General features: G+C 39.0%; 1 protein-coding gene across 5 annotated transcripts in view; it reads left to right on the forward strand.

Moving 5' to 3' along the window:
* Positions 1-24,338, forward strand: part of LOC132815341 (cAMP-regulated phosphoprotein 21-like) — a 346,819-nt gene that overhangs the window by 46,667 nt on the left and 275,814 nt on the right. Inside the window, exon 1 of one of the 5 annotated variants that reach the window (XM_060824204.1) lies at positions 10,684-10,709. The exons of 3 other annotated variants lie outside the window; for them this stretch is intronic. The gene's annotated coding sequence lies outside the window, so the exon portion shown is untranslated. Of the gene's footprint in view, positions 1-10,683; positions 10,710-14,248; positions 14,333-24,338 lie in introns of those variants that run through there. One more of the 5 variants, XM_060824205.1, reaches the window with a different exon arrangement.

The following is a 24,338-nucleotide window of genomic DNA, read 5'->3' on the forward strand; positions in this document are numbered from 1 at the left end:
TTTAAAAAGAATGGTGTGTAAGTGGAGCACACTGGTAATGCCATGCAAATAGGCCAGAAATCTGTGACTGATTTGTGTTGATAACTTTATGAAAATGGCATTCAGCCTTAATTTCCTTATTTTGTGAAGTTTCTGTGTTTGGATATTAATAGCCTATTTAAACTTCTCATAGAAAACTAAGTTTAGTTATGAACAGAAGGTAAAGTTGCCATAGACATACCAGAGCATCAAGCTGCTCTCTGATAAGAGAGATAGAAAACTGATAATTATTTAACCTGAGGGTCACCACACAAAGTGAGGAGGAGAGGTTGAGAAGGAGAGTCCCTCATGGTAACTTCAGCCATTGTGGACTGAACCTATGCTGTTGGCATCACTCTACATTTGCAAACCAGCTGTCTCACTAATCAACGCCCACAGAATAAGTAACTTGTGATAATTGTTCATGATTGGCAATCAATCCCTTTTGCCCAGAACGTAAACAATTAAAAGTGCGGAGTGTCGTTGTTTAAGGTCATCAATCATTTTTGGAGATTTTTAAAATGTCAAATATCACATTCACATTTTCCTTTCCTACCTATTTCAATCCAGTCTTTTCCTTTGTTTACATATTCAATGTTGGACTGACCCACTCTAATTCATTTCCTTTGGATTGATCAGTGGCTTATGGATTTATTTAGTATGTTTTGCATTGTCACATTACTATTTGCTAATACCTTTGGGAAAAAGAGCGGTGTGTGCTTTAGCTGACTTGATATTTCCTGCTCCTTTGTTACTTTTTAGATTAGATTGTCTACAGTGTGGAAACAGGCCCTTCGGCCTAACAAGTCCACACCGACCCACCGAAGAGTAACCCACCCAGACACATTTCCCTCTGACTAATGCACCTAACACTACAGGCAATTTAACATGACTAATTCACCTGACCTGCACATCTTTGGACTGTGGGAGGAAACCGGAGGAAACCCACACAGACACGGGGAGAATGTGCAAATTCCACACAGGCAGTTGCCTAAGGCTGGAATCGGACCTAGGACCCTGGTGCTGTGAGGTGGCAGTGCTAACCACTGAGCCACTGTTATGTTGCTTGTCACTACTCTTCACAAGATACTCAACTTTTCAGATACAATGTCTGTGGTTACCTTTACAGGTAGCTTGTGATCTCTGCTTTGGGCATCCTTTCCTAAAACTCTGGATGTTGTGCCTCCTTGGGAGTGAAGGCAATATTCTGTAACTTATGTAATTATCCAGGTTAGCACAGTTGGATTTGTGCTTTGCTCAAAACCATATAGGGCTTCCATATTTTCTGCATTTCTGTGCTGCTGAGTATCAGCTACTGGTGGCCATATGTCTAACATGCCATATATCACTTAAAGAGAAAGATTTTGTAGGGCGATGGGGACAAGTGGGAAGTAGAAAAGTAAAAGCAAGGCCACTATCAGATCGCACATGATCTTATTGAATGGTGGAGGAGGTTCAAGGGGCCAAATTCCTACTCATGCTCCTGGTTACATCCTAAAGGGACTAGCTGAGTTGCCCTTTCTGAAAGCCGGTGTGGACACAATGAACCAATGGCTTTCTCCTGTGCTGTAACCGTTCTATGTGATTCTATGTCTGCCTTCGCCAATGCATAATGGAAGAAGTAGAAAGTAAAATAAGAACAGCAAATACTGGAATCTATGGATAAATAAAGCACAAATTTGATTTTCAAGTTGATAACCATCTGTTTGAATAACTGAGCATTCCCGGCATTTTGTGTTTTATGTTATTTCCCATTCTTAACTTTTGCAAAATTTTGCTTCAGTGAAACCTGAATCTGCTTTCCATTATTTTGCACATAAGCTCAAGATACAAAGTAATTTAGTAATGTTGTAGTTGTGACTATAACATAGGTAGTGACAGGTAGATAGCATGGATCCCGAAACACCTTATGTTGTGGGCGGCACGGTGGCACAGTGGTTAGCACTGCTGCCTCACAGCGCTTGAGACCTGGGTTCAATTCCTGACTCAGGCAACTGACTGTGTGGAGTATGCACGTTCTCCCTGTGTCTGCGTGGGTTTCCTCCCACAATCCAAAGATGTGCGGGTCAGGTGAATTGGCCATGCTAAATTGCCCATAGTGTTAGGTAAGGGGTAAATGTAGGGGTATGCTTCGGCGGGTCGGTGTGGACTTGTTGGGCCTGTTTCCACACTGTAGGTAATCTAATCTAACCTTGGTGTAAAAATTCACTATTCTTGTTTACTGATCATTCATTGACCTGCCTCTTCTGCCCTTTATCTTCTTTTGGTTCTGTAACTTGCCAAGGATTTTGCACTTTCCACTACTGGCTCTTGCGCATCTCAGTTTTCAGCGTCAATCATTGATGGTGTCATCAGCTTCCCATATGCTAAGTTCTGTAATTACATCCATAAACCTTATGTTATGGACCAGACCAAACCCCGTCAAAATATTTTAAGAAGATAGCCTTGACCCCAACTTTTTCTTACTGTTAAACTCAAGCGTAAAGCAATGTGTTTCAGTTGCAATTCGATTGGTCAAACTAGCAGGCTTGAAGCAAAACACATTTTATTCTCACCCTAAGATTGAAATACCAGCAAATGAGAGGAGAATTTGAGTATCTTAACTCTATTGACAATCTAACAGAATAATAGATTATGTAACTACTAAACAATAACTGTTCCAACATAGTAACATCCCATAGACACACCCTAGGCAAAGGCAAATTAAGTAAACCAGATTGTCTAACATAGGATTCTGGTACCAGGGAAAGAACCCTCCACTTGTAGCTGTGAAGGAGAGAGGAATAACAGCTTCCACATCCAGCATCAATACGCTACTAACTATTGAAAATTAAATTAAAGCCTGGTTCTATGGGGGCCTGACCCCACCCATTCAAGCTGCTTCTATTGTTCCAACTTAAATAAAAACCCAGAACTTGGAACAGACCACTCACCATCTCTCTCTTAACCTCTATTCATGAAGAAAACTAAGACAAAATATACCTCTTAAAGCCATAGTTTCATCATACTTGCTATTTTTGTATTTCTCTCTCCCCATTTTTGGTGTTCTTTAAAATCTATCTCTTTGATTAGACTTGTGGTCAAATGTCCCAATATTTCATTGGCCCAGGGATTCTGATCAAATAGTCATTGCAGCAGTGCAGCCTAGTGTTATCAGTCAGGACCATTCAGAAATTCCAATGCAGATAAGCAAGAGAATTTGAAAATTTTGATGTGTAGTGGCCTTGCTTCGAGAACCCTGTGAAAATATCCCCTATAATGTTGTTGATTTTGGAAGATCCCAACTCACTTTGATTTGGTAGTTATCCCAGAAGTTTTAGAGGATTATAAACTTATAGTAATCCCTTGTTAATGGTGAAACTGAATACCCCATTCACCACTTCCAACTACATCATCATGACCCTGACACGTTTGAACCATAAAACCCTCAATCCCTGACGCAATGCTTTCACACCTCTGGTGTAACCCCACCAACACAAAACCCTCCCTTCTGTCAGACCCAACACCATTCATGCCCTACCATCCCCAGGTCCAAACTGAGATAACACCCAACACTTTTGAAGAGCTGGACAATACCCATGCCATTCACCCCTGCTGGACCTGAGGACACTCCAACCTGACCTTTTGATTTACCCTAAACACTCTTGCACCTATCTGACATAAACCTGACATACAAAAAATGGGGAAGTTATGTTTCAATTATACAGGCACCAGTGAGATTGCTGTGTACAATATTGTTTTATTTATTTAAGATAGGATACAAATTCATAGGAAGCAAGTCAGAGAAGACATATTAGATTGACACTAGGAATGGACAAGCTCAGCTTGTGTCTGCTAAACTTTAGAAGAGAGAGAGGCAACTTGATTGAAACCTACAAGGTCATAAGGGATCTTGATAAGATGCAGGGGATGCTTCCAATTGTTGGAGAAATCCAAACTAGTGATTGCTGTTTCAGAACATACGACAGAGGAAGGCAAATAGACCACTTTGATGTATTCAAAGATTCTGTTTCCACTGCATTTGAGGAAGAGGGTTCCAAAGATTTGTAGCCCTCTGAGAGAAACAAATTTGCCTCAACTTTGTTTTAAATGAGCAACTACTTCTTCTGAAACAGCGATCCCAAGTTCAGATTTCTCTCACAAGTGGAACCATCCCCTGCATCTTATCAAAATCCCTTATGACCTTCTCGGTTTCAATCAAGTTGACCCTCACTCTTCTAAAGTATAGCAGACACAAGCTGAACTGGTCCATTCCTGGTGTCAGTCTAGTAAATCTTCTCTGAACTGCTTCCAATGAATTTGCATCCTAACCCTAAAAAAAACAATAATGTACAAAGTAGTGTCAGCAGTGCCTGTATAATTGAAATTTAACTTTCCTACATTTGTATTCAATTTCACTTGCAGTAAATAACAACATTGCATAATCTTTCCTAATAACATTCTTTACCTGGATGGAAATGTTTTGCAAATCATGTTCTATATACCCTCTGCATGAAGAAGTTGCTCCTCAGGTCCCTTTTAATCTTTCCCCTCGCACCTTAAATCTGTGCCCTCTAGTTTTGGACTCCCCTAATCCTGTGAAAAAGACCTTGGTTATTTACCCTATCCATTCTGCTCAAGATTTTACAAACTTCAATAAGACTGCTGTAATCTTTGAAAATTCCCTAGGTTATTTAAAGGTCTTAATGGTATGGAAATTCGCAAATGTAACACTTATGTTGAAGAAAGGAGGCACATGGAAATCAGGATACTTGGTTTAATGCCTGTAATTATCTTTTCTGTGTTTATATAACTTGCTACTTTTCCTTTGTAAGTCAATTTCTCCCTCTATTATTATTTTAGTCATCCTTTGCTGTTTTTAAAGCATTTCAATCTTCTGCCCAGTCATTAATTGTTCACAGCTTGTCCACTCTTTCTTTCAATAATTCTTAGCTTTCTTAATTAGCCACAGATGGCACATCATTCAAATTTTTCTTAATGGATTCTATCTTTGACAAAATCAATGAAATTCTTCTGAATTTCTACTGCATTGCCTTTTAAACTAGCCCAAGGCCACTTTAGTCAATTCTAACTTCACACACTTGTAATAGTCATTATTTAAGTTTAGGTCTTGGCCCATATTTCTCATTCTCAAACTGATTATGAAATTCTACCATGTTACGATCACGTTTGCCTAAAAGGTGCTTTACTTTGTAATCCTAAACTAATCCTGTCACCTAACATATTTCTAGTCTCAAAATAGTTAACCAGACAATCCCTACAATGCGGAAGCTGGCCATTCAGCCCATCAAGACCACACCAACCCTCTGACGTGCATTTCAACCAGACCCGCCCCATCCCTGTAGCCCTGCACTTCCCATGGCTAACCCACCTAACCTGCACATCCCTGGACACTATGGGTCAATTTAACATGACCAATCCACCTAACCTGCACATCTTTGGATTGTGGGAGGAAACAGTCAATGGTGAAATTGAACCCGGGTTCCTGGCATTGTGAAGCAGCAGTATTAACCACTGAGCCACTATACCACCACCCCAGGTCTTATCCCTGGTAGAGTGTAGAATGTTTTGTTCTCAGAAACTATCCCAAATACATTCTATGAACTCATGCTCCAAACTACTGTTCTTAATTAGATTGTCCAATCAATTTGAAGTTTAAGGACAGCACAGTGGCTCATGGTGGCTCAGATGGTAGCAAGTTGGCTCAGTGGTTAGCACTACTGCTTAGCAACACCAGAGATCTGGGTTTAATTCCATCCTCAGATGATTGTCTGTGTGGAACTGGCACATTCTCCCCATGTCTGCATGGGTTTCTATCGGATGCTCTGGTTCCTTCCTACAGTCCAAAGATTTGCAGGTTAAATGAATTGGTCATGCTAAATTGCACATAGTGTCCAGGGATGTGAAGGTTGGGTGGCTTAACCAAAGGTAATGCCAATTGCAGAGATCAGGTGTGAGTCTGGGTGGGATGTTCTTCAGAGGATAAGTGGTAGACTTGATGGGTTGAAAGGCTTGCTTCCACACTGTGGGGACTCTATGATTTAAAATAACTTATAGTTATTGCTGTTGTATTATCAACAGTTGAACATTGTTATATAAAATGAAGTGATTCCACTTTCTCTGCAGCTTCTTTTTCAGTATATCTTCATACACCTTTCATTTTCTATTTTGGCAATAGTGAGAAGGCGGTGGAAGTATTTCTGGTATATCTGTTCTTTAAAAGAAAAACCTTATAATTGGAAAGATTTTCTGCTTTGAGTGCAGCTATATAATTGCACTTAAAATGTGATTAAATTTCTGCTGGTTATGGTGCAGTTCAGGTTTTCAGCAGCATTTGTGTGCCGACTCACTAAGTTAATATCTTCATCGAAGCAAGTACAATCCGGTGGCTTATTACAATATAATTGTTCCAATGATATTTTACTCAATGGGAAATACTCATTGATGTGTTGAAGTGTGGCAGTTTGTTGAAGTTTTAGAAATATAGCTGAAGATAGGTTTAACAACAAATATAATATCATTAATATGTGTTCATTCCTCCAACTGTGAGTCTTCTGATTGTGAATTATTAAACATGAATTTAAAAATAAAACTACTGAGCCACTTAATAGTTTCATTGTCATATATTTTATAATGAATTCCATATTTTGACATGATAAAAGATTCCAAAACATTTTGCTTTTCTTTTCACTGGATGTAGATGTCACTGTTTTTTGCCATTGAAATGGTAGCAATGTGTTTCCTTCTCTTGGCTATTTCAGGAGGCAATTAAGAGCCAACTAATGTTGGTGTGGTGTAGCTTGTATCCCTCAAAGATCTAACAGTTGCTGTGCCATGGATTTTCACTTCTCTAATGCCAGTTTGAACTTGTTGCTCAATCCAGGGCATCAGTAGGTGCTTGGTAACATTGAAATGGTTAAACAGGGTGAATGGCTAATCACAGTGATGTATTTACACAGACAGCACATCAGGAAGTAAATGCCATTGATGTTCTTTATTTTTAATTTTAGTTTCAAGGATTGAAATTTTGAGATTAGGACATGGAAATAGAATTAAAGGAGAAGATAAGATGCCATCAACAAACTTTTAAAAAGTGAAATTTGATTTTCAACAAATAAAACATTATATTATTAGTCCAATGAAGCTTTTCAACAGTAATTATGAACTTAGTTCCTTGCATTTAAAAAAGAGTAATATTGTTTACAACATGTGAAGGACTTTTATAGCATGGCTAAGAACATAGAAGTGGATGTTCTTGTTTGTTCAATGATTTCCAATTAATTTGATCTTGTATTACAACAGTAACTGCACTTCAAAAGTACTGAATCAGTTGTAAAATGCTTTAGGACATCCTGTAATCATGGATTTAAATGCCAGGTTTTATTTTCATACAGACCTCAACTGTACTATCTCTCGACTAAGGTTGAATCAGTGACAACAACCTCTTGAGTTTATGTTTAACTGGCCTTCCGTAGACTCCATTAATTACTGCTGGTTTCTGAAGATGGTGAATTCTGACAGCTTTTCTGTTTAATGATTGAGAAAAATAGCCCAAGACATTAAAAATGATGTGTCTGCATTTGCAGGTAAAACCATTCAGATGTTACACCACAAATACAAAATAATCTGAGGTTGTATGTTTCTGTTCCATGATCTAAGACTAATTTACACATTTAAACTTCCATAATTCTTTGTCAAAACAATAATTAAACTGACTTACTACTGAGTAGATTTTGGGCATTTTAAAAGCAAGTCTGAAAAATAATAGTAGCAATTTACATTAATGCAGCAAATTAACACCTGGACATGAAATTCATACATGTAACTTTGGGCAAACTGTACCACTGGCTTTTACAACACAATCAGCCTCCTGTTCTCCACAAAATGCATTTAATTGGTGTGATCCTGATATCACCTCAACAAATTTTTAATATAAAGCCACAATTTCAAATATGCAGATGTCTTCAGCACCTGCATTGTCCACACTTGAAAGAGAACCTTTAATGTTTAAGTCATAGTTATAAACCTAAAGAGCTGGGTTTTCCATGAACGCTCCAAACATGCCATTTGGTGTTATTCATTGGTTGTAAAGGATCCCTGGATGTTCAGAATTCAATTATTTGGCCCTAGGATCTTTGAAGTTTCAGAAATTGGTAGACATTTTGGCAGGGCTGAAGCACCAGAAATTGCCTCATATTGTGAATGTCTCTGGCAACATTTGCTGCTGGACATAATTACTTGAAAAGGTTGGGGTGAGCTGCCTTCTTGAATGTTTGCAGCCCTTGTCATCTAAGGATACCCACAGTGCTGATAGGAAGGGGGCACCATCAGAAGTACTACAACATTTTAAATAGAAGTCTCATCACCATTTGCTCTGAGCAGCTTGGACTAGGTAATAAACAGTTCTATGTTAGTGCACTGCTTTTTCAGTCAGTCACTGAAAATCATGGTATGAACTGTTAAGGGGTCTGAGTGATGTGGACTATGGCAAGGGTTATGGCAGAATCAGATCAGAGGTCTGGCAAAGCCTACCTCAACATCAGGGGCACGTGGCTGCATTATTCATGATTTTGTTGTGTGACGAGGTGGGTTTCTTGTCAGCAGCTGGGGAATTATAGCACAGTGAAAGTGAGGACTGCAGATGCTGGAGATCTGAGTTGACAGTGTATTGCTGGAAAAGCACAGCAGGCCAGGCAGCATCTGTGGAGCAGGAGAAGCAACGTTTCAGGCAAAAACTTATCATCAAAAATGGGGCTGTGAACCGAAGAGGTGGTGAGATAAATGGGAACTAATGCTTGCCAATGAAGGTGGATTTATAGCTTGTTAAGTGTGATATTAATGCCACAACTCACCTCATTAATATGCAGCTACCAAATAGACCAAACAAGCTGGATGTTAGGAATTCTTGACCTGGAAGTCAGAGGGGGTACCTGGTGACATCAGCTTACATTTTGCTGTGAACAATTTCCACATGAGATAGCAAACAGCAACACATCAGAGCATGCTCCATAGACACCAGCCACATGCACTCTACATCAATGGCCATTAGCATTCAACATGTGCCAGCCTCTAAAAGCACTCATGTCACATCTCTGATCCACTTACAGGACACTTCCAAACTTCACCTTGAACTGTGATGCACCCAGCTCATGGACTGGACCAGGCTGACCACTGGCATGTTATTTACTGTCAGAGTATTGTGCACATTCAGTCTCAGTCTGTTCACAGCATCACTGCCTTACAGTGCCTTACTGTACAAATTAGCACAAACACGAAGCCAAAAAGCTTGTTATGATTGCCAACAGTCCTTAGAGAGAGAGCCTTGTGTCAGGGGTCCACACAGAGTAAGTCAAGTGAGGCCTTCAATACTAGTCCAGACCTGCTCTGGGTGGATAGAGTCAGGATCCTCTCTGCAATGTTATATCTAGGGCAACAATTGTTCCCTGGCCTTTTACTGGGTTAATCATTATTCCCCTGTGAATTTTGACTGTGAGTGTTGTCTGAGAATGTCACAGCTCTAACCTCAATCAATAATCATATATGTACCTGTCAGTTCATTTTAATTGTGATGAAGATTCCTGTATTAATTTTGCACCTATCCAAGGATGCTGATGTTAATTGTAGCACTGCCTAGTTACATAGAAGACTCAGCCACAGAGAGAATCAGCTGACTAAACTCAGAACACTATTGCAGGGATATGATCAGCTTTCTAAAAATCAATATGTATTTTTTGCCATCAAATTTGATTATTTCAATCTCACATTCAACAATTTCTGTTGATATTTTTTCTCTCTCACTTAAAATGAAGGGATGGTATTTTAGTTTCTCTCCTTTGTTTGCTGACACCTCACCTTCTCCACAGTGTAAGATTGTGGTCAGGTATTTGCATCTTTATTGTTATCAGCATCTGGAATCATGGGTCAGTTAGAGTCATCATCTCATGTATCCATTTTTTTCGGGTATGCTGCAGACTTGTATCATTGGGAGCTCAACACTACATTTTCTCCTTTTCAGTTTTTGAGCATATCCAGGTGTAAATAAGAGCATGACATGTAGGAGCAGAAATAGGCGTAATTAGAGAGGTGTGTAAAAATTCATGCACACCAGGGATAATTTGATGCGATTTGGTAATGATATACAGTAAATATGCAAATGGAGTTCTTTCTTTTGAAGCTACATTCCGTTCAGCAATTCAGCACATTCACTCCAAGCACTGTGTGCTATGTAGTTTGCAAAGATTGCTAACAAGGTGTGAATGCTGAGGCACAGAGAAGATGCAGGGATGATTTAAAAGTATAATACCAAACTTGCAATGGGAAAACATATCAGGAAGGGTTTGATAGACTGAGTCTCTGCTTTTGAATAAAAGAATGATGGCTGAGTGGTTACCAGGTAGGTGGCTTTAAAATTCTGAAGGGTATTAATAGAGTGAATACAAAGGGAATGATCTGGTGAGACATGTGACAGAATTGCACAAGATGTCCAGCAAGGCCTACTTTTAATCTAGTTCCAGGCATTGAGACGAGTAAGAGGGATTATAGTTTGTTAACAATCTAATTGCACCTCTCCCTTACTAATAAACACCTTTATATCTAACCATCCTTACAGTGAGGAAGGGAAGATGTTACAGATAATTGTGAGAGTGATGGAGCAAGAGCCTTGATAGGAGATGAGTGCAGTAGCACAGCTGGTGAGTATGCCGAAAGAAGATGCTGACATTCCCACTGATGGAGTGGAGAAGCCAAGCAATCTGAATAACTTAACATTTATCAAATGGAACATAATGTGACAATGTTCTTAACCACTCACCCACCTTGTCTGTATCCCTGCAGCTTCATTGTGTCCTCCCCTTCACTTTTATTTTCCTATCTAACTTTGTATTCTCAGGAAATTTGGATTTGTTTCACTCTGTTTCCTTCCTAAATCATTAAAATTGATTGTAAATGATTGAGGCAGATCTGATCTTTGTGAGACGTTTCCAATCAAAGCCTTCCAACAGAAAAATGACGTATTTATTCCTAGTTTCTGGATGGGGTGTTTCAAGACTGGGGGGCACATTTTTGCAGTGAGAGGAGAGAGTTTTAGGAAGGACATAGGAGGCAGATGTTTTACACAGAGGGTGGTTGCCATGTGGAATGAATTTCCTGAGGAAGTGGTAGATGTGGGTACAATTACAATATTTAAAAGTAATTTGGATAGATAACTGAATAGGAAAGTTTTGGAGGGATATGGGCCAAGAGCAGGCAGGTGGGACTAGTATAGTTTGAGATTATATGTGGCATGGACTGGTTGAACTGAAGGGTGTGTTTCCGTGCTGTATTACTCTGCTTTCTGTCCCATTCCTTAAACCATATTACCTCCATATGAATCCTAACTTTGCTCAGTAATTTATTTTGTCATCTTTTGAAAACCTAAGTACACTTTATCACTGGATCTCCCCTACTTGTTACATTGTCAAAATATTCAGATTTGTCAAGCATGACTTCCTGCCCATGAATCGAAGTTGACTTTGTTTAGTCATAATATGATTTTCTAAGTGTCCTGCATCAACATTCCTAATAATAGATTTAAACACATTGCTGACACCTAATGTTTGGATAACTAGTGTTTCCTCATTGTATTTCTTCCTTCTTTCTTGAGATTATATTTATCACTTTCCAATCTTTGGGATCTGTTCCAGAATCTAAGACATTCTTGAAAACTGAGTACAGATACATCTACCAGCTCTGCAGCTACTTATTTTAAAACTGTAGGTTGCAGATTGCTATGTCAAAAGGATTTAGCACTCTTTGTAGAAAGGTTACACTCAAAATGTCAACTTCTCCACCTCCTGATGTTGTCTGGTTTGCTGTGTTCTTCCAGCCTCCTGCCTCTCTATTACCCATTATTTGTCAGTGTTTCTTTACTTATACCAATTTGCTTTAAGATTCTCATTTTTGTTACTCTTCAGATGCAATTATTTATTGGCATTTTCTTTTAGTCTTCTACCAAGAAGAGAGATCCAAAGCATTCGTTCAATGTCTCAGCCATTTCCTAATTCTCCATTATCATTTCACTGGCCTCTGCTTCAAACAAGCATTTCCTTTCACAAATCTCTTTCTACTTGCATGCCTCAAGAAAATTATTTCTCATTCTCTTTTCGCTCTCCTCATCAATTTATTATTCTTCTTTAGCTGAAATCCTAAAATGAACTTAGTACTAAGGCTTTTTGTAGTCATGTAAGCCTCTTGCCTGTTTTCATATGGTCATTAACTCATTTGTTAGTTAAAATTGGATCATTTATCTTACAAAATTTCGATGCTTTAAAGGAATGTTGATTTGTTTCAAGTTAATTGTTTAAATGCCAGCTATGCTGTATATCTCTATGACTCTATTGCTTGTCTATTGCAATAACATTTAATTTAGTTTCGTAGCTTGGCCAATTTTCTCTCATCCGTATATAATTTGCTTTAAATTCAAGATTCTAGTTTTGGATTATCTAGACGATTTTCAAACTCAAAGTAAAATTCTATCATATTATCATTCCACTTCTCAGAAATCTCTATATTACAAGGTTGTTAAATAACCCTTTCTCATTGCACAATATTACATTCAAAATAGCCTGTTCCCAGTTGGTTCATTGACATACTGGCCTAGAAAACAATCGTGTGTACCTGTCCTCCACAACGTTACTGCAAATTTGGTTTGTCCAGGTATCTGAAGATTTCAGTTCCCCAAGACAATCTATTACCCTCGTTGCATGTGGCTCTGATTTTCTGATTTATATTCTCCCTACAGTAAAACTGCAGTTAGGAGATTTTTATGGAACTCCAATCAATATTTTAACTCATTTGCTGCTCACTCTTAGCTTCACCTGAACAGATGAGATATCTTGTGAACTAGTGATAGTGTCCCTCTCTCTGAGCCACAAGGTCTGTGTCCAAGTCCCGGTTGCTCCAGTGGTGTGTCATAAACATTTACTTCATGATGTTCTGAACAAAGGTCCTTTCCCTCTATTTTCTTTATTCTGTCTTTCATTATCAGGGTTTCATCTCCTGTTTTTTTTTTGTTGAGCCTATCTGTTCTAAAAGTAAATGTCCTGAAAAAATCGTTCCCAGTACTGATCACTTTGAATCCCATAAGGTCAGTTATCTATTTGTGCTATTAATTCATTTATTCTGTCATGAATACTTCACACATTGAGACACAGTGACTTTAATTTAAAATATTCTTCAGACTTTCCCTGATGTCACCTTATCAATTAACACGCCTGAACGTTGTTACTTTCACACTCTCTTCTTGAGTTCCTCAAGATATTTTTAAACAAAATGTCATTCAAATCCAGAGCTTTGATGTTTCCCTTGCTGCTTCTGAGTTTACCTTTGCTTGAATCCTCTCAACAGTCCCTCCCTTTCTCAGTTTAAAGCCCTCACTACTGCCCTAGTTATTCAGGATACTGGTCCCAGTGTGGTTTAGCTGTCAGCTCCCTCTCTCCTCAGTGTTGGTACCAGTGCTGATGCAGTGAAGCACATACCTCCTGTTCCACTGTAATCTGATATAGCAGGATAGGAACGAGAACATGACTGAAATCCGTTGCCATAACAACAAAATATGGCATACAATAATGTTTTGAGCAGGGAAGTGTTAAACTACATACATAAAGTCTGAGAGAAAAAACACAATCGTATGTGGTATTTATGTGAGTTATACTGTTAGATTGGGCCAAGTAATGGATCACCTTTCAACTTTGAAATGAATGTGTGTATATCTGTATTAGATAATGTTTCACTGTCATCTAACACCACTGTGTTTTGACTTGGCAGTTAACTACCTTTGCAATTCCCAAGAGTTCTGCCTTTTTAGTCATGAGATCAATTTTCTTTAATCCTGTTGATATCTACAGTGAATCTAATATTTTCTCTAGACTCGGGAAGTATTGCAGTGTTTCATTCTTTAATTGGGAGGACCACAGACCCAGTTTCAATTTTTATGTGTTGACAGCACTGATCCAATGTGCTGAGTCTCTGTTCTTTCCTTGCCATTCACAGTTCAACTCATTCAGTTTTGATGTGATATCTGTAAGGAACCTGAATTCAGGAGTCACACATTAGCTGAGAGCTGACTATGTGCTTTATTTATTGATATATGAGAAGTGACAATTTCAGGCAGCAGATCAAAAAGTCTTTGCAGGATCTTTACTCGACTTAATCACTTCACAGCAGCATGGAGGATGAGTTTACCATGAGCAGTATTAAATTCACTGAGTAAGGAATTCAACAAATGTTTGTGAAGTGCTCTTGCTTGAATCAAGTTTCCCATCTTCACCTTTGTTACGTAAGAAAACTTTACTCACTAATGCCTGCTGTTAGATTATACAGTGGTAAGTGACAAAAGAGGGGTGATCAGGGTTATTTCACACAAAGTGAAATTAATCCAATATTTGTGACAAGACTGGCTGATGCAGCATCAGTTGTAATGGAAAGCAATTTCATGATTGGACTGTTTTTTTCTCAAGAACGTATTTTTTTGAGTTCACTGCAGATACTCTATTCCCATGTTAAACGGTGAGAAGATCCTCTTTAGTCACAATCTCCTCAAAAACCATGCGCTCAAAAACAATCAGCTGGGTTATATCGATCATGCCAATGGAGTCCGTCAATCTGAAGTGAGAAGCATTCTCAATCCTTCAGCTCCTGCCATAGTTGCTGAAAGACATTGGGAAGACAAATTCTGTTCACAATTGAAAAAGATAAGAACACTTGTCTTCGATGCCACCAAAGTATATTGATAAGTAAAAAGGAGAATTGAGAATTATACCTTGGTTCTGTAGAAGTATCAAGTGACTTGTATGGGTTTGCTGTTACTATTCCTTCTTTTGCTTTTAAAGTCTTTGAATAAAGTATTAGCAAGAGGAATTGTTTCTTTAATTACCATCTGTCGATTTCTTATGTTTTGCCTGAAGATAGTAAATATGAAATGGTCCTTCAGTGAGGGCCTTATCTTTCTTGCTGGTTTAGAATGGAACTAAACATTGAACTTCTAAAATGGCCTTCAGCTGATCAACTTTCCTTATCTGAAGCATACTTGGATTCACTATGCATTGTTATGTGATATAATTCTAAATTTTCCTTTTTACTTATCAATATACTTTGGTGACATCTAAGGCAAGTGCTCTTATCTTTTCAACTGTGAGCAGAATTTGTCTTTCCAATGCCCCCTGCCCCTCTGAGAAAAGCCTAGGGTCAGGGTTCACTGTTTCATATTAAGAAGTTGCCCATCTAAATCAGAGATGAAGTTTTGTCACAGAGGATTGTGAGTCTTGCAAACTGTTTTCTTCACAAAGCAATGGAAGTAGAGTCTTTAAATAATTTTAAGGTTGCAATAGATAGATTATTGACAGTCAAGGTGGGGAAAGGTTGTCAGGGTTAGATGGGAATGTGGAGTGATTGGCATTATCTTATTGAATGGCAGAGCAGGCTTGAGAGGCATGGAGGCCTACTCCATGCTAATTTAAATGTTTGTATCTGACTAGTTTGGCCTCACCTGGAATAGCGCATTCAGTTGTGGGTGTTACAATTTATTAAGGATGTGAAAGCCTGAGAGAGAGAAAGAGTGCAGAATAGATTTATGAGAACACTTCCAGGGTTGATGAACTTCAGTCATAAAGCTCGATAGAAGTTCGACATTCCCTTGGAGAAAGAAAACTGAGGGGAGATTTGGTGGAGGTATTCAAAATCATGCAGAGCCTGGTCAGTGTAGATGGGAGGAAACAAATGAAAGGGTTGAGAATGGCATGGTACAGATTTAAATTAATGAAAAGAAGCAAAAACAATGTGAGAAGGAAACCATTTTTTTCACACTGCTAGTGGTTAAGGTCTGCAATGCACTGCCAGAATATGTGGAGGAGCTTGGTCCAAATGAAGAAATGAAAGGGGATTAGACTAGCAGCTGAAGAAGAAGAATGTATAGAGTTACATGGAGAACGCTAGCGAATGATCAATTAACATTGTGCCAATCAGAGAGCCAAAGTGACTCAATGGGACTAATGTCCTCCTTTTGCTGTAATGATTCAGTGATTTCATTACCTTGATGGACTGCCAAGAGGGGTGATAGATTGTCACTAGTTCAGAGAGTGACCAAGGGAAGCAGGGTAAGACTTCAGGGTAAGAATCAATGAGTTTGGTTGGAAAGTTTTGGTGTGTGTAATTAGATGGGGAAAATTTTAACTTAGGCAAAGAATCACTGTTGATAAATTTATGCTACTGGAAGGGGTTAAGCTAAGTACTAGTCACATTCTTAACATGCTCCTTTCAGAAAAAAAAGATAGTATAGCTCTATCTTACATCTGTATTAATCCTACTGGCTATAGCAGCATGGTTGGCTATATTTTGTGAACAATAACATTAATATTAACCATATTTGTTCCTAATTTGATATACCCAAGTCGTCTTTTTGGAGGTTGTACACTGCAGGATGCCAGAAGAATTAATGAAATGGTCTGATAATTTGGTTCTCAGCATGGATGCTGGTACTGTTATGATAGCACAAGGGAGATATTTCATTCCCATGTGTAAAAGAATCATCTGTTTATCTCTGGTTTCATGTGCTGAGCTTTCGATCCTTTGTCTGATGGATGCTGAGGTTTGCATAAATGTAGCACAGCAGGGACCACTGGAGGCACCACTCTCGATTGTTCAGAAGAAAAAAGACTTCTTGCATTCACAATTTATGCAGATGGTTGCCTTTTGTACAATTTGCTAAAAATGGCATTCAGAAAATTGTCAAAACTCATGATTTATGAACCAATCAAATCGATCTTTGCAATTAATTATGGAACTGACAAAAGCAGTGTGAGAGAGAATTGTTCATGAGGAATACAGTAAATGAGCTCTAGGATTTTAAACTGATAAAAGACACTCTAGCTGTGTATATTCTGAATAAGTTCTTAAATACCTGAGCAAGTGGGAGCTGAGCCCAGACCTCCTAGCCTCCAGGTAGGGACACTACCACCGAAACACAACAACACAGAGCATTAGCTTAAGGTTCTGGATGATAAATCTAGTCACATTACAATGATGCCACTGACTCCCCTGCTTTCTCTGGTTTTACACCTACCCATTTAATGGAATACAACTAACCTACTATTGAAGATTCCTCCACATTTATGTGCAAATGCAATTACTGTCATTGTAATAATTTTAACTCAAAAAGTATAATTTATAGCAGTTCCCTCATGAAAGACATTGATGTGTCAGTTGACTTCTTTCCAATAATCTACCAGTTTTCTTGATATTGTTTTCTAGTGCAAACCCAGATATTATCAATTTTAATGAAATCAAAATTGCTGTGGTAAGAGTATTACGCATGACAGTCATGGGTGATCAGAAAGATCAATTCAAACACCAGCTATGTTACTCCAGGTAGTTGGAATGGAGTGATGGTTGGCAGCAAAAAATTGATTTAATATGAAACAATAATCTGCTTCTAACAATTCTACTCTAAGGTAAATGTTTACTGCAAATGTAGCTTTTGGGTGACTGCATCTTGTGGTCTGGTTAAAGTGTGTGTGTTGAGTACCAAATTAAATGGAATGCCACTTACAAGTGCACACTATGATAATTTACATTTGAAACTTGTGGTGTATTTTAAAATAAGAAGTAATGCCTGATTTGCCTATACTGGCTGCCTCAGGAAGAGACCTACCCAAGATTTTGTTAATTTTCAGGATGTACCTGTCATGAGCAAGGCCAGAATTTATTGTTTATTCTTGTTTGCTCTTGAGAAAGTGTTGATGAGCTTATTAAGTGCCACTGAAGCTACACTCATTCAAACTAGTGGAGAGTTTTCCAATTCATCTGCCTAATAGAAGGTAGTATGGTATCCAGGAATCAGTGGAACATTTCATGGACCACACAGCCTCAGACCTGCTGATTTAGTTGCTGAATTTATGTGGATGATGCAATTATGTTTCTGGTAATGGTGATCCATAGACTGTGAATGGTTGGCAATTAGTTGGTGGTAATACCTATGAATGTCAAGAGGAGGTAGTTAGACCCTTATCAGAGTATTTTCTGTACATTCCTGTGGGTTGAAGATTACTTATTAATTACCAACTCAAGCCTGAATGATGTCTTGCTTCATGTGGGTATGAAGTGTATCAATTATTTGAGTTAATCAATCATTATCAAATGGATCTGAATACAAAGAAGGTTACCTCAGATTATAGTGGGATCTTGATCAGATGGGCCAATAGACTGAGGAGTGGCAGATAGAATTTAATTGGGATAAATGTGAGGTGCTGCACTTTGGAAAAGCAAATCAGAGCAGGACTTATATACTTAATGGTAAGGTCCTAGAGAGTGTTGCTGAACAAAAAGACCTTGGAGTGCAGGTTCATAGTTTCTTGAAAGTAGAGTTGCAGGTAGATAGGATAGTGAAGAAGGCATTTGGTACGCTTTCCATTATTGGTCAGAGAATTGAATGTAGGAGTTGGGAGATCATGTTGCATCTATACTAGATATTGGTTAGGCCACTTTTGGAATATTGTGTGCAATACTGGTCTCCTACCCATTAGAAGAATGTTGTGAAACTCAAAAGGGTTCAGAAAAGATTTACAAGGATGTTGCTAGAGTTGGAGGATTTGAGCTACAGAGAGAGACTGAATAGGCTGGGTATGTTTTCCCTCATCGAGCTTTATAAAATCATGAGGGACGTGGATAGAGTAAATAGACAAGGTCTTTTCACTGGGGTAGGGGAGTCCAGAATTTGAAGGCATAGCTTTTAGGGTGATGGGGAAAGATATGAAAGAGTCCTAAGGGGCAACATTTTCACACAGAGGGTGGTATGTGTATGGAATGAGCTGGTGGAGGCTTGTACAATTACAGCATTTAAAAGTATCTGGATGGGTGTATGAATAGGAAGTGTTGAGAGGAATATGGGCCAAGTGCAGGAAAATGGGACTAGCTTAGGTTAAGATATCTGATCTACAAAGACGAGTTAGACTGAAGGATCTGTTTCCATGCTGTATATCTTTGACTGCATAACTCTTGACAATCATCAAGAAATATCCAATCTCTGACCTCATGATAGAGTTCAAAAGGGAAAAAAAGAGGAAAATTTGCAAATGACACAATTGTTCTGACTTCTTTGTTTCAAAATGGACTTCCAATATGATCTGTACATTTCCAAGTGTTACATTTTTTCACTTTGATTTCCATCGTGTTTCTTTCCTCTGTGCATGAAAGCCAATGATGAAGCAGCTGAAGATTGTTGGCTGTCAGAAATACCCTCAGAAGCTCTGGAAATTTTTAAAAATTCATTCACAGAGGGCAAGTCGCTGTGGGTCTGGAGTCACATGTAGGCCAGACCAGGTAAGGATGGCAGTTTCCTTCCCTAAAGGACATTAGTGAACCAGATGGGTTTTTACAATGGACTCATGGCCATTGTGAGACTCTTAATTCCAGATTTTTTTAATTGACTTCAAATTCCACCATCTGCCATGGCGGGATTTGAACACATGTCCCCAGAACATTATCTGGATCTCTGGATTACAGTCCAGCGGTAATACCACTAGTCCATTGCCTTCCCTGACATCCTGTGGCTCAAACGATTGGCTCTAACAAAGACAATCCTTTGTATGACATTTGATTCCAGGCAAAGGTGACTCAATTCTGGTTTCCACTGACTTCAATTTTTACAAGGTGGCCTTGATGTCACACTTGGTGAGTTGTTGCCTTGGTGTTCGGGGCAGTCACTTTAATTTCACCTCCGGAGTTCAGACTTTTTGATCACATTTAAACCATGGTTGTAATGAAGTCTGGAGCTGATTGGTACTGGTGGAACTCAAACTGAACATCATTGCATAGTATATGCCACTTGTTTGCGCTGTCATTAACATTCTTCTTCACTTTGTTGATGGCGAGTAGGATGGTTGAGCATTAATTGGCTGGCTTAAAATTTGTTCTGCTGTTTATGCACAGGAATATCTGAGGTAATGTTTGTTTGCTCATGTGGATGTCAGTGTTGTAGCTACAAGCAAAACTAATTCTGGAGCACAAGCCTTCACCACAGCTTCCAAGGTGCCATTAGAACAAAATGTTTCCTGCTATCATTTGTGTGAATCGAGTTGGCTTGAAACTGTGATTTGAGATAATATGGACCTCAGGAAGGATCCAAGAGGGATCACTCACTTAGCGCAGCTAGCTGAAGATGGTTTAAAATGCTTTTGTCTTTTTCATTGAATATGGCCCACTTTATACACATTGCATGGGATGAATGTACCCATATTACCCAAAAGTGCTTAGTTTTTGTCAGTTTCTTCATAATGGTTCCAGCTAATTAGTCAATGACTAATCACAATGGTAGCATACCACTCAATAAGCACAGCGAAATGTTACTTGTTGCTTTAAAATCTGAGTTCATTGTGCGTTCTACATTTGTGGGGCAGCACATTGGAATCCTGATTTGCAACTGATGCCACTTAAAATACACTCTATGAAGTGGCCATGAACAGATTTTAGTTTAGAACTTCTATTTGTATAATGAAAAGATACAAGAATTGTCATTAACAATTGCTATTTCAAATTTTCTAGCTCTTGAAATGATAATGGTACCCCACCCTGCCTATTGGATGTTGTGTAACCTATGTGGAACTAAAGAAATTATATTTAAACAAAGATTAATTCATCAAATTACCGCAATATCAGAATGAAGCAACTGGAGAAGATAATCAAGCTTAAATTGTTTGGTTAATCATTGTTGTTTACTTCAGGAAGGCCAGTACTTTTATCATTCTATTGCATTCATGACACTGTTTAAATCTAGTCTGTCCAAGATAGTTCAATTATCCTGATGCAGTCGTATTGTTTAATTCATTAGCTGTACTGCATATCGTCAGGTCTTATGAAAGCATAATTGAATCTTGTCAGTTTATTCTGACAGCCAACATCAAACCTGAAATTTTTGGTTGATTTGCTTATCTTGGAGTTTGTTTAACCAGGGATACTTTTGACAACTTGGAAAACTGATCCTGTCTGTATCCACTTCTTATGATCCCAGTGTCCAGTAGATTTTGGCCGTGAATGGAAACTTCTTCACACTAAGGGTGGACAGCTCTGCATTGAAAGACGATAGAAAAAGGGATTCAGATCCATTGATGTTACTTTATTGCAATATTTTGCTTAGTAAGCATATGAGTTTGCATGCTGAAAGCTTGTGTCTGCTGGATAGTAATATAGCTTTTCTTATGAAAATACACCTGAAAGATGCTCATGCATATGTTTGAGTGAGCACTTCCATATGACATGCACTTGTTTCCATGGTTTCTGTTGCAACCAATTTTGGGAATATGACGTTCCCCTCAGCAGCTCAGTATGAAGATATGGATTTTAAAAGAAAGACTTAAATTGTGAGCTGGTTATTTGAGTATTAGTAGTTGGAGTTCAGTAATATGGACTCATGCCAGCAGTTCAATAGTTCAAGCAGGGGCCATTACACAGATATTCCAACTGCAAAAGAACTGTTTAAACGATAACTTGAGTAAAGAAACTGTTGTAAGGTCGTATTGAGGTTGTATGGAGAGAAATTAGTCAGTCTTCACAGTGGTGAACAGGAGCAGTATTAATGAGATGTACTATATAGCTAGGTAGGAGAGAGCAGTCCTAGAGTCATGCTGGTTCAGCGATAGTTCCAAGTGTCTGGACATCAGACATCACTAATGATGGATCCCATTCATTGCATAATGGGACATCATCATTATCCGACAACTAACCCCAAGATTTTTGTTCAGTTCCTTTAAATTGTTTTCATTTATCATGAACATTTTCCTTTACATTTAAGTCCTAAGATTTCTCAGGTTTAACTACTGACAATTCTCTCATTGTCATTCCACCAATGATATTATTCTGGCTCTGTTCTCAGCACATCTTGGAGAAGGATGGGGCTTCTCCATGGGGCTTGGAGAAGGATGGGTAACAGGATAGGACAGAGTCAGCATGGATTTATGAAGGGGAAATCGTGCTTGACTAATCATCTGGAGTTTTTTTTGAGGATGTAACTCTGAAGATGGACAAGGGAAATCCAGTAGATGTTGTTGTGGTTCTGCTCGCCGAGCTGGAAGTTTTTGCTGTGTGGCGTTGATGATTCGGTGTGTTTTTTCTATATCTGTGTTTTTGATGATTACAAAGATGACAGCAAAAACTTCCAGCTCGGCGAGCAGAACCACAACAACGGATACCCGAGCTACAAATCTTCAATCAGATTTTATCCAGTAGATGTAGTGTGCCTGGACTTTCAGAAAGCTTTTGATCAAGTTCCACATAGGAGGTTAGTGAGTAAACTTAGGGCGCATGGTATTGGGGGCAAAGTACTATTGGATTGAAAATTGGTTGGCTGATAGGAAACAAAGGATAGTGATAAACGGCTCCATTTTGGAATGGCAGGCAGTGACCAATGGGGTACCGCAAGGATCCATGCTGGGACCGCAGCTTTTTACAATATATGTTAATGATATAGAAGATGGTATCAGCAATAACATTAGCAAATTTGCTGATGATACAAAGCTGGATGGTAGGGTGAAATGTGATGAGGATGTTAGGAGATTACAGGGTGACCTGGACAAGTTAGGTGAGTGGGCAGATGCATGGCAGATGCAGTTTAATGTGGATAAATGTATGGTTATCCACTTTGGTGGCAAGAACAGGAAGGCAGATTACTACCTCAATGGAATTAATTTAGGTAAAGGAGCAGTACAGAGAGATCTGGGTGTTCTTGTACACCAGTCAATGAAGGCAAGCATGCAGGTAAGCAGGTAGTGAAGAAGGCTAATAGCATGCTGGCTTTCATAACGAGAGGGATTGAGTATAGAAGCAAAGAGGTGCTTCTGCAGCTGTACAGGGCCCTGGTGAAACCACACCTGGAGTGCTGTGTGCAGTTCTGGTCTCCAAATTTGAGGAAAGACATTCTGGCAATTGAAGGAGTGCAGCGTAGGTTCCCAAGGTCAATTCCTGGAATGGAGGGATTACCTTACACTGAAAGACTGAAGCGACTGGGCTTGTATACCCTTGAGTTTAGAAGACTGAGAGGGGATATGATTGAGACATATAAGATTATGAAAGGATTGGACACTCTGGCAGCAGGAAACATGTTTCCGCTGATGGGTGAGTGCCGAACCAGAGGACACAGCTTAAAAATACGGGATAAACCATTTAGGACAGAGATGAGGAGAAACTTCTTCACCCAGAGAGTGGTGGCTGTGTGGAATGCTCTGCCCCAGAGGGCAGTGGAAGCCCAGTCTCTAGATTCATTAAGAAAGAGTTGGATAGAGCTCTCAAAGATAGTGGAATCAAGGGTTAAGGAGATAAGGCAGGAAGCGGATACTGATTAGGAATGATCAGCCATGGTCATATTGAATGGCGGTGCAGGCTTGAAGGGCTGAATGGCCTACTCCTGCACCTATTGTCTATTGTCTATTCATAGAGCATAGAACATAGAGCATTACAGCGCAGTACAGACCCTTCAGCCCTCGATGTTGCGTGAACATGTGGAACCAATCTGAAGCCTATTTATCCTATACTATTCCATTTTCATCCATATTTTTATCCAATGAATATTTAAATGCCTTTAAAGTTAGTGAGTCTACTACTGTGGCCGACAGTGTGTTCCATGCCCCTACTATTCTCTGAGTAAAGAAACTACCTTTGACATCTGTCCTATATCTACCACCCCTTAATTTATAGCTATGTACCCTCGTGCTAGCCAATACCATCTGAGGAAAGAGCTCTTACTGTTCACCCTATCTAACCCCCTGATTATCTTATGTTTCAATTAAGTCACCTCTCAACATTCTTCTCTCAAATGAAAACAGCCTCAATCCCTCAGCCTATCCTCTTAAGACCTTCCCTCCATACCAAAGACTCCACATCCTTCCTATCATGCAGCAACCAGAATTGTACATAATACTCCAAGTGCGGCCGCACCAGAGTTTTGTACAGCTGCAACACGACCCCATGGCTCCAAAACTCAATCCCTTTAACAATTAAAGCTAACACACCATATGCCTTCTTAACAACTCTATCAACGTGGGTGTCAACTTTCAGGGATCTATGTGCATGGACACCGAGAACTCTTTGCTCTTCTACACTACCAAGAATCTCAACATTAGCCCAGTACTCTGTATTCCTGTTACTCCTTCCAAAGTGAATCACCTCACACTTTCCTTCATTAAATTCCATTTGTCACTTCTCAGCCCAACTCTGCAGCTTATCTATGTCCATCTGTAACCTGCAAATTTACTAGCTCATCCTTCTACGTCCTCATCTAGGTCATTTATAAAAATGACAAA

This window comes from Hemiscyllium ocellatum, chromosome 4 (genome assembly GCF_020745735.1).
Source record: "Hemiscyllium ocellatum isolate sHemOce1 chromosome 4, sHemOce1.pat.X.cur, whole genome shotgun sequence".
Lineage (NCBI taxonomy): Eukaryota > Metazoa > Chordata > Chondrichthyes > Orectolobiformes > Hemiscylliidae > Hemiscyllium > Hemiscyllium ocellatum.